The sequence below is a fragment of the Sinohyriopsis cumingii genome, unplaced genomic scaffold (assembly GCF_028554795.1).
Source record: "Sinohyriopsis cumingii isolate HCF-2022 unplaced genomic scaffold, ASM2855479v2 utg001527l, whole genome shotgun sequence".
Classification (NCBI taxonomy): Eukaryota; Metazoa; Mollusca; class Bivalvia; order Unionida; family Unionidae; genus Sinohyriopsis; species Sinohyriopsis cumingii.
In genome coordinates this window covers 1,404,662-1,421,444 of record NW_028316012.1, presented here as the reverse complement: position 1 = coordinate 1,421,444, position 16,783 = coordinate 1,404,662, and positions in this window count along the sequence as shown.

Below are 16,783 nucleotides of genomic sequence, written 5' to 3'. Positions count from 1 at the left end.
ATTTAAGTCCAGTACGGGAACAGCTAGCGTTACTTATTTGCCAGTGGTAGTCATTGACCTCGATTCATTGTATGTGAAGGAGAAAATTGAAGCTGCGTGCTTGGCTGGACTATCACATGACGTCATATTGGGATGTCGTTATGTGTTTCCACAGCGGAACCCCGAAACATGCACACCGATGCGGGTGAGTGCTGTGGAAACCAGGTCCAAGAGTCTACAGACGAAAACGACGCCGATAGAAATTAGGTCGACACCAGTCAGTAACGTTCTTCTGGCCAAATTGATGAAGTTTCATCAGGAAGACGTAACTCTTGTGTAATTGCATAACTACGCTGCAGAAGGAACGAAGAAACAAACGCCGAATGGCGCGGTGAAGTTATCATATAAGAAAGGAATCTTGTATCGCCACGCCAGAAAAGGCAACGAACACTTCAAAAGAGAAGTGAGTTGAAGTGTTGAAACTAACGCATGAAAGTCTCATGGGAGGACACATGGGAATTTCCAAGACGCGTGACAGTCTTGTCAAAAAATTATTCTGGCCAGGGGCCCAGGGAGATGTTAAGTGGTTCTGTCTCTCCTGTGACAAGTGTGAGAGAATGGCACCAAAAACGGATCATCGACCTGTCCCCTTTGGGAGTACATCCCTTATCCATGAACCATTTAGACGCGTTGCGATGGACTTGATCGAACCGATATAACCCGCTTCGTCGCACGGAAATCGGTATATTTTAACGGTCGTAGATTACGCTACACGCTATCCGGAGGCCGTCGCATTGCATAATATTGATTCGGAAACCATCGCTGGAGCGCTGTTTGGGATTTGGTCAAGAGTCGGAGTGCCTGACGAGATTCTGACCGATCAAGAGACACAATTCCTGAGTCGCGTGATGGCAGAGGTAGACCGACTGATGTCGATTAAGCACCTCACGACCACATCGTATCACCCCCAATGTAACGGACTGGTCGAATGGTTTAACGGGACACTGAAAAACACACTCAAGAAGCTGTTCGAACGCCGCTCCAAAGATTGGGATCGATATATTCATGCCATGGGTTTTGCATACCGGGAAGTACCACAAGCTAGTTTAGGGTTTTCTTCCTTTGAACTCTTGTATGGGAGCACCGTACGTGGCCCAATCGCCGTACTGAGACAGCTGTGGATTGACGATCAAGCTGTCGAAGAGGTACGTACTACCTATCAGTATGTCGCGGATTTGCGAAACAAGCTGCAGAAATTTTGTTATATCGCACAGGAAAACCTCAAGCGAGCGAATCCGCGTCAGGCGAAGAGTTACAATAAGAGCTCGAAACAACGCAAGTATGAAGTAGGGGACAAGATGTTGTTGCTGTTGCCCCAACAACACAACAATTTGCAAGTTTCTTGGAGAGGTCCGTACGTTGTCACCTGCAAGGTCGGAGGTCAAACCTATCGGATACGACTACCGAATAAGGAGAAGCTGTACCGTGCCAATCTCCATAAGAGATACCTTGAAAGAGAGACCGTCAGCAATTTTGTCATCGCCACGATCGACATCGAGGACGCTGAAGGAAATATGGAAAGTGCAAACACTGTCCCGAGCTGTCCGTTAACGAGGGCTGAGATACCCTCGGACGTGGAGAGTGACCCTATGTTGACTGTGGTACAGCGGGAAGAAATAGAGACGTTGCTGGTCGGGTATTTCAGTACAGCGGAAACCCTACCCATTGCCCCACGCGAAACGACAAGTCGTAAGAGAAGAGATCGAGTAGATGATTACTCTGGGAGAAATCGAGCCCGCCGACTCTCCGTACAGCTCTCCGGTAGTTCTAGTGCATAAGAAGGATGGCACACAACGGTTTTGTGTCGACTACCGGAAGCTGAATCAGGTTGAAAATTGTCTGCTGCCGAGAACAACTACTCCGTATAGGAAAGGGAATGCCTCGGAATCGTGTTCGGGATATCACGGTTCGAGCGGTACTTGTACGGATGGAAGTTCATATTGGAAACTGACCACCAACCACTCGCTTATCTCGTGGAGGCGAAAATGTCGAATGGACGTTTGATGCGATGGTCGCTGTTATTACAGTAGTACCAAACACAGATCAGATACGTGAAAGGAACCGAGAACATGGGCGCTGATTTCATGAGTAGGAGCGCTGAAAAGACATAGATCGCTTTCTAGATAACAGTATGTTGTGTGCATATTCGTGTCCGTAATCAGCGAGTATCGTCGCTATGATTTTGTTCTTTTAGTACGTGTAGTAACGCGCATTTGCATTTAAAGCAATTTTGTGGGAATAAAATCCCGATTTTATTCTCAAGCGTGGAGGAGTTGTCACGTTGCCTGGCCGCGATTACGTAAGTCAAGAACAAAGGAATTGGTTAGAAGCCATGTATATATGTTAGACCCCGCGGCTATAGTGGTCCAGTTCGGAATTGTTACGAGAGCCCAGCTTTTTGGGTATCAAAAACCACCTGTGGATGTTGAAAGCTTTGTTCAAGAACAAAGGACCCTTATTGGCGCTGTAAATCTCACCACGTTGACAGACGGCCGGAGCATTGTCTGCTAAGTTGAAAAGAACAGGATACCCAATCGAAATTGAGAGAGGATGTGGTCACCATTTCAACCCTAATTTAACTGAGTACTGTAGACTAGAAACCCCCGTCATTGTGAAACATCTTGCTGCTAAGTTGTAGCAATAACTCCAGAAAACCACTCGTGAATTGGCCGTAACTTAGGAACTTCTATTCAAAGACAAATCTTCGCAAAGGTCAGTGAGTTATTTGCTCGATTGTTGCAGAATATTACGGTATTGTAATTGTAATTATGTACAGTGTGTATACTTCATTACTAGAATCGTTAATACGTAGAATTACCTTTGTAGTGTTTAATTTGAAGCTTATTTCAGAAATGAGCTATGATTATGTAAAGAATTATATATATTGCTAGCTCGTAGTTAGACTTAATATTGTAATTCGCTATTTAGTTAATTTGTAGTAAGCTAGTACATTTATTCATGTGATGATCTAGATTTTGCAACTGTTGAATTTAATTGTAACTTTGGGAAATGGTTACAGTGTTAAAAATTAGTTAATATAAATATCTAACTATTCTGTACACTTATAGAAGTGTAATGTACAGAGATGCGTCTGATTGCTCTGCTAATGTTCAGTTTACTGAGATTAAGAATTTGTCTGCATACACACACACACACACACACACATACATATATATATATATATATATATATATATATATATATATATATATATATATATATATATGTATGTATGTATGTATATGGATGTGACGCAATGTATTGATGTCTGTATGATTTGTAGTTGATACCATGCTTTTATTACGACGTTTTTTACCATAAAAGAGCGTATGGGTATTTCGATGTACACGAATGCGTGACCGAAATATGTAATAGCCTTTATCTGATGATTGATTGTTGGTTTAGTGTGGGACGAGATGGTTAAGGAAATATGCTAACGTCCTTGTGTTTTCACAGGAAGCTTATTTGGGACAGACTTCCGGTGCGGTTTAGTCCCGAGTCTCTAGGTGAGAGACGGAATAGAGACTAGTTGAAAAGTCGAAGGAAAAGGAGTCGAAGAGGAGAAATTGGAGAAGGAGCAGTCAAGGAGAAGTAGTTAGGAAGGAGTTCGGAAGGAGAGAAGCAATTAGCAGGATAGGAGATATACAGATGATTAGAAAACAAGGACAGCTGTAAAAGTGATCTTACACTATAAATCACAGGATGCCATAGCATATCACTTGGTCGAGAGGAAGATGAATGAGTGGGAAATTATCATTTGAATATTGAATTGTATTAAATGGTTATTCCTTTAAATTTCACCTTTGTGTTCTCAATAATTTAACTGCTGGCATTGCTGACTTGGGCTCCGAGCTTTACCTCTCTATCAGTAGTTTCACTTCCTACAGCATCGAGCCTGGGTGGGACTTCGATAGTAATTTAAATAATATATTGGGAGCACCCCACCCCAATCCTACCAAACGCCACAAAAACTTTCCCCAATTTTTGTCAATTTTATTAAAATATTGGTTAACATTTTAACACTTTGAAAGTACCAGTCTGATCCAGTGTCCTGATATTGTAGCCAGAAATTGCAGCCTCCTGGATATCCTGCACCTATCCGAATTAATTACTACAATAATGGAAACAATGGTAATTTGTAAATATATTTCAGACATTATCACGATCACAAACATTTGCCTTCACTCTTCACTTTCAGTCGATCAGTGTCGTTGCAGTATTAGGTTCTAGGACTTACAACGCGATATCAAACGTTATTGGCCTTGACTATATCGATCCTTAACGCTTATTAACAGTCCGTAAAAGGTAGATTATCTGTAGTTTGGCCGAATTCAACGGAATATAATCAAAAGGTGTTTGTATTCAGGCAACTGTTTGCACTTAAAATGTCTAATCTGCAAACTTTTTGATACTGATTATATGTGTGAATAAATCACCAAACGATCTGTTAGGGGTACGTGCATTGAAACCTCGTTGCCAAGTATGTACTGCATCAATGTGATCAGGCCTAAGTCAAACAATATATATATAGATATATATATATATATATATATATATATATATATATATATATATATATATATATATATATATATATGGCGCCATTTACGCCTAGGTTAATGTCTCTTTAATATCGAAATAATTGAATAAATGTAAATTTGCTATATTTATTGTCGTTGTTATAAGGTTTAAAGCCATTTTTCAGCACAAGATAGACTATAATTGGCGGCCAGTATTAATGGTGGAGAAGAACCTGGAAAACCCCGGAGAAAACCACCGACCCATGAGAAGCTACCGGCAAGCTTTCTCACATATCCACATTGGCCGAGCCCAAGACTCGAACACAAGCAGACAGAGGTGAGATGGCAGTGATCCGTGACAGAGAATGCTTTAGACCACTCGGCCACTCGGGGCCCCTGCTATATTTTTGTGTTACCTTCTTAGGACAATGAGACATAGAATCGACTTAATCTGTCTATATCACAATGAGAGGTTGATAATTCTAACATTAAATTCTTGATTATTTCCACTCTAGCCAGCATTACACTTGTTGTAGTGTATTCGTTGTTAATTTCCATAGTATCATTAGTTACATTGTATTAGCTTCCTATTTGGAAATATTTATATTTTTCACTTTTGCTTGGATCACGGGTTTTATTAAATGGTCGTGACACAACCTAACAATCGAAGAATCACGTGTTAACGTAACACTTTGAATTGATACAATGTATATTTATTTTCTCTGGACTAATTTCGCACGACTGTATAAATATATAAATCACGTTTCACACGTGACACAGTTCAACGCAGTTCTGTCATAAAAGATTACTTGACATGTATTATTAAATTCAGCTATTTGAAAATGATTAGAAAACTGCAAATTTCTAAATATATTTATTTATAGATGGCTTCAATAGATTTAAAAATATATGATTCATAACGCTTGGAAAGAAATAATCAAAATACTGCTCCCACATTAATTGCAGTGGGATCAGTAACGAAGAATTATGAAGAGTTGAATTTGTGCTACTATGCTGTACAGCACCTACATGTATCGTACCCATTTGTGGAAGCTCTTGTCCTGCTATCTGATTATCAACGATATAAAACTAGTTTGCTAGGAATTGGGTATCAAATATAAATACCATGCTTTTGCATCATACGTCTCTTTCTCTGTACGGTGGCCTAGTGGTTAGAGCGTCCGCCTCGGATACGGGAAGTCGTGCGTTCTATCCCCGGCCGAGTCATACCAAAGACTTACAAAAATGGTACTAAGAGCTGCCTCGCTTGGCGCTCAACATTAAGAGGTTAATGTTAGGACTGGTCGACCTATTCTCAGAATAATGTGACTGAGTATGACATCATGTTACATGTCTGCAACATGATGTCCCAGTGCTAGACATCACTATAAACTGCCACATTGCATACATCGTAGCGATATGACTAAAAAATTGTTAAAGCTACGTTTAAAATCCAAATCACATCACACATCACTGTACGAATGATATATGTACGATTCGACACACCTTTTCCAGGCTTTTAATATGATTTGCATTGATAATAAAGAATACACCAGATATCAGCATGGTGTTATACATAACTGAATGTATACCTAGCACGCATGTTTCAAGTATATTATCAACGTTTCTTATATTTCTACCTCTTCCTTTACAGCTTAAGAAAAATCAATTTATTGACTTTCAATAAATAGTAATATGAAACCTTTTAACTCCTTACCGTTGAAGAGATGTGTGTTTGATGTGTATTGAAGAGATGTGTGTTTGATGGTCCAATTTGCATAGTATTTATTAATAAAATATGTATAATTATTCCTGGTACAGGCATTTGGATCCGTATCGTAAGGAAAAAGACGCCCACGCCCCTACGAGTCCTCCAACTAGGGGTAAAATAGTAAGATGATACACAGCAAATGCTAGGGCGGAAGGGTCCCAAGACCAGCTTAACGACCATGTGCGCAGGACCAGGGAGTGCCACATTATATCGATGGACCTCGGCTGTGATCATCCAGTCTGGAGATGGATTGCCTTCGCCAGGCTGTATCTTGTCCTTGATACGCCACATTAAAACAACTAGCAATTCTTCTATGCCGGATCGATAGCAGCCCGGGTCAACAATGACCGCGTCTTCCGCTGCAGACAAGGACGGAGGTGACAAGTTTCCTACTGGTGCCCCTACTACCAAGATGCGAAGGAGAGACAATAACATCATAGGTACATGCGACGTTAGAGCACTGATGGATATCGGAAAGTTGAAAGAACCTACACATGACTTGGATACTTGCGACTGGAACATTATTGGTCTGCGAAGTGTATAAGAACAACTTTGGCGAAATGACAACTGACGAAGGGCATAGGCTCTACTTCAGCAGAAGAGGGGATAAAACTATCATTGCGTTAGATTTCTTGCCCACAAGGACGTTGTGAACAGCATTATGAGTTACTGCCCAGTCTGAAGCAGGTGTTAAATGTGAAAATGTTCAAATCTACAAACTACCAACAATATCTTCACTGTGAAACATTCATCCTGCCACCGATTAAAATGCACACACACACACACACACACACACATATATATATATATATATATATATATATATATATATATATATATATATATATATATATATATATATATATATATATACTTAAGACGTTACCCCCACAATATGTCCTAATAATCATTCCTTACAGCGAATGGTTATTCCTTGAAAACCTCATGTTTCCCCTTAAAGCAAAGTGGTATGAAGGGAATCTCACAAAGGCGGATTTGAAACCAAATATTGTCGTCAAAATTATGTCAAGGCTGCATGACAACGCTTTTGTGCAATTGTAAAGATATTAAATCTATATTAAAATGAAAACTTGAGATATAATAATAAAACAATTTTAGTAAGATTAGCAAAGAGATACGAACTTGGGAATTCCCTGAGGCTGACACCTAGACAGTATATTCTACAAAAAGGCATCCTTACTTTTAAAAGACAAACGAAATGTAAATCAAATGTTGTAATAAGAGTGTAAAATTTAAATACTGATTCTTGGCAAGTCAACCATTGTTAGTTTGCAGAAACCACGTCCTGATAAGACAATCGGAGATAAAGCATTCCAACATGTGTATTATTGGCACGAGAATAGGCGAGACAAAGGTAATCATAACGGAAATGCCTTTAGTAAGGACGGGCACCGACTGTGCAATTATAACTCTCCAAATGGCGACTGCCGCAAAACGGCAAAATTGAAAATGGTTTCTACTCTTTAGCTGGTGATGCACTAACATAATTATCAAGCTTTGTTTGACTTCAGCGCCACATAGCGTCTTACTGTATATGCTTGTATGTATATATCTGTTTCTCTGTTTATTTATTTTGTGTTCTGTTTACATATTCCTGCGTTCTTTCGTACTTTCTGATATTTAGTTATTGTAGAACCAAAATTAAAAGTAATGCATGGAATTTTATTTACAAAAAGAAAACAAGTTATGATGCAACAACGATTGACTCGTGTACTTGGATGATTTGTGCCAAAAGTGTCGAAGTGACAGTTATTATGAGACCTATATGCACTGACGTTAGAGGGATATGACAAAACTGCGTACATAGATGTGTGTGTTTTGCACAGATGGTCAGTATTTTGCAGCTCGTTAATGAAGAAGTTATTAGAGGTATTGGGTTTAGTTCTACGCATAATTTTAGAATGAACACCATACATATAAAGTGTCAACATCCAATAGAAGCGAAAAAAACATTTCTCTGAAGATTATACTTAATTTGAAGAAATACATCGGCCATCCCTTTAACTGGTCAAGATTTGAACCTGTTATGAATAAAGCGGTACAAAATGTATAGTACGTACATGCGTGCAATTTGTATTGGTACTACGCGTGCAATTACAAACAATTAGCTTACGTTAGGGACAAAAGCTTGAGTCAATTTTTAACCCTTTTGTTTACTGAGAACTACTGTGTGTGTGTGTGCGTGTGTGTGTCATACACCTTGAGGGTGATTTAATTTTGTTCTCAGAGACGAAGGGGCTCACTATTTTCGGATCGTAATTTTCTCTAGAAATAGAAGTATAAGAAATACATCCTCCGTAAACATATTGATATGATAGCATGCTATTCTAGTTAACGCCATGTTTGAAGAACAGTGTTGGACATGTATCGAAGCAATCGGCAATATGTGACTAAATATGTCACCACTCGTAAATATTTAGCATTATAAAAAGTCATTTTTGAACAGATATCAGTGCAATACATTGGATATCAACAGAGGATTGAAATTGCTCTATACAGTGGGTTAAAGTGGCTTTAGACAAGTGTTCACGGGAAATTAGAAACGATACGGTACAACAGATAGATGCACAAATCATCTGGAAGTCAACGCAGGTGAATTTATGCAAGTGTCCACTGGAAATGATGATTTACAGTGTTTGCTCTTGTCTCACGATATTCTTGCTGGAATGCACAGGAACGTATCCTTATAAACCATAGAGAAAGGCAAAGAGGCTTACTATTAGGAAGAAAGGTGAAGAAGAAGAATATATCCATAATAAATGAGCTACTATTATTTGTCATATTTTGCATGTGACACAAAGTGGTCTACAATAGCTAATGTACCTTCATTGGGCCATAGTGTTTGTAATGGTTACATTTGCATGGCGTATCTGACAAATGTCTAATATTACGTATAAATCATCCATATCCAGTACAATATATAAAAGTAATATTTATTTTTATGTATGAGAATTCCTGAGCTGACTCCACTGATATTAGGCCAACAGGATATAAAACCCTATGTTGGTCTTAGCAATTTTTATTAAAAGCCCCCTCCCCAGCCAACATGTGCTATTTTCTGAAGATTTATTGTATGTTATTATTCAAAGCCTGTCAATATCTGAGCAACTGTCACCGTTTGTTTTAGTAAATGAAATAAGTACAGTTGTAAAATGGCGCCTACAGGCACGCGTTTCTATGGATACCCTACGAGGATCAAGTCCCCTAAAGGCATCCCGGTACAAATTGCTTTCCGGCATTTTTCGTTGCTTTTTGATTATTCGTTTCTTCAAAGGACCTCAACACCAGCGTTTGGTGAACTAAATATACATTCTGTCATACTGTAGCACACGTGCCACACTCTGTCATAAATATCAATGTTACAAAATCAAGTGGACGGCACAACCAGAAACTGCATTGCACGTAAGAGAGAACATTGTTAGAACTAGACAAGTCTTAGAATTATCCAGTCACAACACACATTTGTGTGATGCTTATCACATTCTAAAAGTAATACAAATACTAAGAATGATCTGGACGAGAATTAACATAATCACACGTGATGCCAAGAGACTCATTTGTTTTCGAGTCTGACAGAAACTACAATCATTACCATAAAGCATCAATCGCAGCTAGAGTTTTGTTTAGTTATCAATACAATGTTAGCCACATAACTCTCCGCTAACACACACCTCCACACACCCCGGCTTGAATCATGTTTAGTCAGATTTGATCACCATAAAAAAAATTAAATTGCAAATTTCGTTGCTCATTTTGTTTAAGAAAAAAATATTTGAGCTAGAAGGAGATTGTATAGACAAATTTTAATGCAGCAATGGACCATGTGGTTTGATGTGGAAATTAGTATCTTTCTGATTTGATTCGATATGGTTATACTCTTTGGCTGATGCTATGGCATATACGTAATTATACTATATGCATGTTTGTTTTGTACAACAGTAATGAAATGAGGTATACAATTCATTACCGAAGGTGTTTGTTATTTTGTTTTGAGCGTGGTTGTACGCTTTCTCCTTGACTGTTGATAAGAACTTAAGCACGAAAATATTTGAAATAGCACAACAGCTATACCGAAATCTGCGTGATTCCGTGGTGTTGTAAAAGTATACTCCCTCTTTGTGATTCAACCACATATCTCGAAGAACGTATTGGGTAACATACATAAACAAGGAGTCACTTACTTCACATATATTTGACAATGAAGATTAGAAATAGGAAAAACAAAGCTGTTTTCGACCCAGCTTATGTAGTCCTGGAACTTACTTTCGTATTCTGCTATTATTTTTACATTGTATAAACTGATTGATATACTTCGTTGTAATGCTGATTTAAGAACATTTCTTGCCAATTTAATACTTATTTCACGATCTGGGCGCAAATGTAGTTTTGTTTCGACATATGTATTGGATTTTTACGGTTCATCAATACATTCAGATAAATAATTCCAGAGTTATAGGGAGATATGTATCCTGATCAAGACACTAGGCTCTAGCATTGATCTGTCTTGCGACCTTATAACTAAAAGATTTTTAAAAAATAAACAACCGTAAACGAAAATACAGAGAAAGGGGAGAGGGAATAGAGTCCTTAAGAGTCATATTACATGTTTCGCGTATTCTGGACGCATTTTCTCTCTATCTCTCTCTTTCTCTCTCTCTCTCTCTCTCTCTCTCTCTCTCTCTCTCTCTCTCGTGTACAGGCAGCGAGAGAGACAGTCATACATTCATACAGAGACAGACAGAGACAGAGAGGCAAAGAAGGATTAAGCTTTAAACAGATTTTTATGAGCCGTTTTAATATGATCTCGTACTACATTTTGTTGCGTGTTTATACAAATAACCCCATAACAACAAGTAAATGCTACGATATAAATGTACAGAAGAGTTTTTAATTTCCGGAAGCTTAAACTTTAAATTCTTTCTGTCTCTGTTTGTGTGTGTGCGTGCGTATGTGTGCGTGTGTGTGTGTGCATTTATTAGATGTCATTCTAATATTGGTATGTCAAAATGAGGTTTTACACAAATTAATCATTTCGACCTTGGGTCAGTAGTTTCTCCAGGGATTTTTGGGGGCTTTTCCTCAGGCCGCCATGTATAACCTAGCATGTGTTGTAAAGCGACGTTAAACTTATAACAGCAACAAAAACATCAACCATTCAAAGCTGATGTGTAAACATGTTGTATAACGTCATACAAGACCTTTTGATGTTGCTGCATCAACAAGCTATATATATTGCAAAATCATAGTAAGGATGCATTGACAAAACTTTTGATTTCTTGTTAAGACGCATTGAGAACATATAATGATTTGTGTCATTGAAATTGTAGCTTTTAGGTTCTGAGTCGAGACGAACAGTTTTTGAACTATCATATATATTTGACTTCTGTCCAGGGCAAAGCTTGGTAACCCAGATCATGGGGTCAGATTTTGTATCTAATATATAAATGTGTTTATGTTTATTCTTAAATGAAAGCAAAAAATAACACACCGTAATTCAAACAAAATAAGATAGATCCTTTTTAAAATTATTGTTGTGTCTCTGCTTAATACATAATAAAGAATTATCATTTTGCAAGAAACACTGCGGTATCAGAATAAAAGTCCAGTAATACCAGGCAAGTCGTACAGCTGACCGGCAACAGGTTTTCAACATGACATTGAAATTGTATGATATTATGCAATAACTGACACAGAAAACTCATCTCAGAGCTTCATCCTATACTTTATTTGTCTGAACAAAGCTATTCAATTTAGGTGTCCGTTGTGCAATAAATATTCTTTGTGTATCTGCATAATACTAACAATTAAATTTGGGCTTTTCAAGAACGATTGCTTATATGGTTGTCGTTCAACTAATGCCACTCTATTCTAGTGGTGCTGTGAATTAAGAAAGACAGTTGACGCGTTCTCTGAGATAAAGGTTGGAAAGGAGTATCCTCAAATCAAGCTTTGCGTCTAACACTGGAATAATATTTTGGAAAATCGGTTTAACAAATGAAACATTTTAAAAATGCGCTTGTGTTTGCATATGTATAAAGTCTAGCAGACTTGGTTTTCTACCAGCTAAGGTATTAAAAATATATGATTACAACGAACAAAACCTCCAAAACAAAGAGAATTTTAAGCATCGAAGACTGCGATTGTTAATCCAGCAATTTGTATTGAATGCTTATAAGTGAATAGTTCTTGCTTGCATATCTGAATAGCAGACACTCCATATCATTTGGAAACAATGAGAAAACTACTTTTAATTACACTGATGTATTCATTTATCTACATATATAATGTGTAAACAAAACACAGATTCTTAAAACGCAACATTCAGTCTTATCTTATGTAGGCATTACAATGGGACCGGAGCTAGAAGTTCAAGGCAGCCCAACCTTATTTTAAAAGGATTAAGAATTCATTACGGAAAATGTATTGCTAACCGTGGGGGATTAAAGCCGTTTACAATTATTGCAAAACTCCCGAGTTAGCTGTTACATGTGAAGCGTTATAAACCCAGAGAAATGAATACATTTGCACCAAACCTCAAAACAGTTATTCATTACTAGATACAGTAGATATAAGTGAGTCGTTCCGATGAGGCAATAGTATTGTAAAATAATTAAATACTTCTAAGTTTATTATGAAACAAAGGTGTACAACTTAAATCACAACATAATGTTGGAAGATCTTAACTATATATATATATATATATATATATATATATATATATATATATATATATATATATATATATATATATATATATATATATATATATATATATTGTATAATATATATGAGAAAGGTCTTTCTTCAGAACCAATCGATACTAAAACTACACACACCTACGCCTCCACTAAAGCGATCAGATTTCTTTCTTACATAATTCAGTGTTGTCCATTGCCAAAATAACACACCCAAGCCTATCCTTATATTACCACCAGAGATTTCTTACATTCCGTATCTGCAATTGAAAGACTGTCTTCACATATCTAACAGTTACATGAAATTAATGCATTTTATTTCATGCGATTTTATACAGGTTTACTTTGGCTCAATTTAAATAATATAAAATAAGCGACGAATTCAAGGGTAATGAAAATAGGGACTGTAAAATGTAAAAGTTTGTTATTTACGAACAGGCTGTAAAATTATTAAGATATTGAGATATTTTCTCAATACAAAGTACACAGGAAAGCCCTACAGAAATAATAAGGTATATAAATGCTGATATACGATATAATCCTGCATATATTTTATTCGAACACCATTCGCACTGATCAACCAGCTTATCATTGGGTCTATGACGTTTGCAGTTAGCTGAGCATTAAATGCGAATATGTCAGTACTTTCAATTACCGATTCATATAAACTATAGGGTTTAAATTCTACCTGTGCGTGTGGCTTACCGATTACTTTAAAGTCATTAGCAGAAAACAATAGAAGTGAACAAAAGCTGTCATCGCTTTGTTTCACACATAATCCATGATGAGAAAGATTTTTTTTTAAATTGTTGTTTATATTGGAGGTTTACTACTTGCCATGCGTTTTGTTGAATTAGGAGTTGTTCAAACCGTGGAGACAGTAAACATACAAGTAATTGTTTCCTGAATGAATTTCGATATCCTTTTTGGACAATTTAGGCACAATAACTGGTTATTATGCTAACACACACATACACACTCACACATACACTACACATACAGACATGGACATGCATATGTATGTATGTATGAATATATATATATATATATATATATATATATATATATATATATATATATATATATATATATATATATATATATATGGTCGATTGTACTCATTGTTGATATGTGTATTGGCATGACATGGTCTCTTTTGGTAGGGTCAGCAACATAAGAACCCAGAGAAATAAGATGAAAAAGTACCCACATTGCAGAGGCTGCAGGGACTTTTCAAATATACAGGAATCGGAAATCCCACAAAAAACTGCAGGCGGGGGAGCAATGAGTAATTTAGGTTGTAGGAAGAGCTGAAGTAATTTCTAAAAAACCAACCGTAACCCATTCCCATCAAAAGAACAACAACCAAACACATATAGCAATACAACTGTACTGCTGTGCACGTGTTCAGCTCCGACCATGAGCCCTAGAACAACTATTCCATTTGCCGCGTCTTAAATCTGGCTTTTCAGAAGTGCATTTCTGCTTTAGTACATCTGTATTATCCAGGTAGTCCCTTGGTCATTCCATACACATTACGTATGTATAGATATTGCGACATACTGGTCTCTATCTATCTGTTCTGTCAGTTTGCATTTCTCTGATTTAATTAACAGCATACATATCGCAAGCAATGTTTCCACTTTCTGCTCGTCTTCAATGTATTATGTTTCGATCACTGTTCTTTCTGTACAATTTGGGCCATTTAAATTCGTACACAATTATACTTCCAAGCGTTGTATATGTTTGCGATTATTTTGTTATCTCTGATGTCTTTGGATGTAGTTTCGTTTTCGGCACAGTAATACTTACTAATCTGCACGGTATGCATGTCTGTACCATCTCATACGCTGTTTTTAGTCCCTGTTTCAGATACTAAAATATCGTTGTCTTTAAAAAACAATAACTGAAACACTATGCTCTCCTTGACATAGTTATTCATCTACTGTGTTTTCATCATTTAAATTAACGGAATAATGCTTGCTGCTGGTTTCTCAGCTATTTAGTTATTCATTATTAGCTTGTCGACCAACTGACAAGTACATATTCTTTACTTTTTTATGATGTTCTTTAAAAGTTTAAAAATTGTTGTATGTCTACTTGTTTGTTGTATATAGATATGTTATGCAAGAAAAAAATGCAGTCCCTCACCCCACTCCACCCCGAGTTTAATCCTATGACTATTTTAAGACACTGATATACCATTGGTTTACCTACATTTTCATTCCTGATGTTAGATGTTGAAAACCTAGTTCCTTTCTTCATTTTGAACGACGTTGTTGATTAATCGTTGTACATGTCACTCCTAGATGCTATGAGATCTTCGATTTTCACTTCAATTCAACTCCTCGAAATGCACTTTGTTAGATCCTACTGCTGTCATGATTATTGCGGCTTATTTCAGTGTGGTGTATTAAAAAATGTGTGACCCGGAAGATAATGCTATTATTCGCATTGATGAAATGTATTCCAGTACTAACAGGAATGAATATATATATATATATTGTTTTATATCTGAAATCCTTAAATCAACATTTGTACTTTTGGAAAAAATCTTCAAAACCACTAGCTTTAACATTTCACTGGAAGCACCCGACATATATAATTTATTTGAAAATGTTCCAGAGTTTCAGAACTGTCACCCGACCCACCCCACCTCTACTCCCTTAGCTTTTAATTCCAAATGCTGGGATCGTGTACATAGTAACCCACTTGGTTTCATTAAACCAGTGCAAGGAAGGGAGTTTAGGCTGCTCTGTAATTTCCAAACTTTGGAATTTAAAGAACACCTTTCAAGCCCAGCCACATTGTAGTTCTGAAATGAGGAATGTAACGTTAATCCAAACTGACTGTATGACTCATATTGCCATATGTGTTTAAATAAGCTAATATTAATCTTTGTACAAAGCAGGGGACTCAAATCAGCAAAACACACATTTGCATAATTTTTATCCATGTCTCCATTACCATCGGAACCGGTCCCGTGGCCTAGTGGTTAGATCGTCCGGATGTTGGAGGTCGCGGGTTCGAACCAGATCCAAGTCATGCCAAATATTTGTAAAAATGGTACATTTTGAATTATTATTAATACTAACCGTTTCCACTAGATACCTGTCAAAGGTTCTTTTCTTTCGGGGTTTAACGCCATTCCTCTGTGCAAGATAGGTTATAGATGGCGGCCAGAAAAAATGGTGGAAGACGAACCCCAGATAACTATGGTAAGAACCACCAACCCGTGGGAAGCTAGTGGCAAACTTTCCCACATATTTACACTGGCCTAGTCCAATACTCGAACCCACGCGGACAGAGGTGTGAAGGCAGCCAACTATAAAGGCAAAAGCTTTAGACCACTCGGCCACCCACGTGCCCTTATCAAAAGCATCGATATCAAAATATTCTTGTGTAATTGTTTAATCTGGTATTGTATATGTTAAACCGAAGACATTATCCTTCTCAAAACGGTAAGAACATTGTCGACTGTAAGCCATGACATGTCATCATGTTGTTTCATATACCTACCAATCAGCACTATTGATTGACAATGCAAAGCAAGCATTTCTTAAGTCGCCATTATGGGTTTTCTTTCTCATGTTATGCAAAGAAACTCAATCAAAGAGAGAAACAAATAAATGCTTTAAAGAACAAAATAACATAATTTTGTAAGCAAGTTCTTATTACGAATACAAACTACTTTAGCAAATCCTTGTGAATACGGCCATTCCAAATGTGAAGAAGCT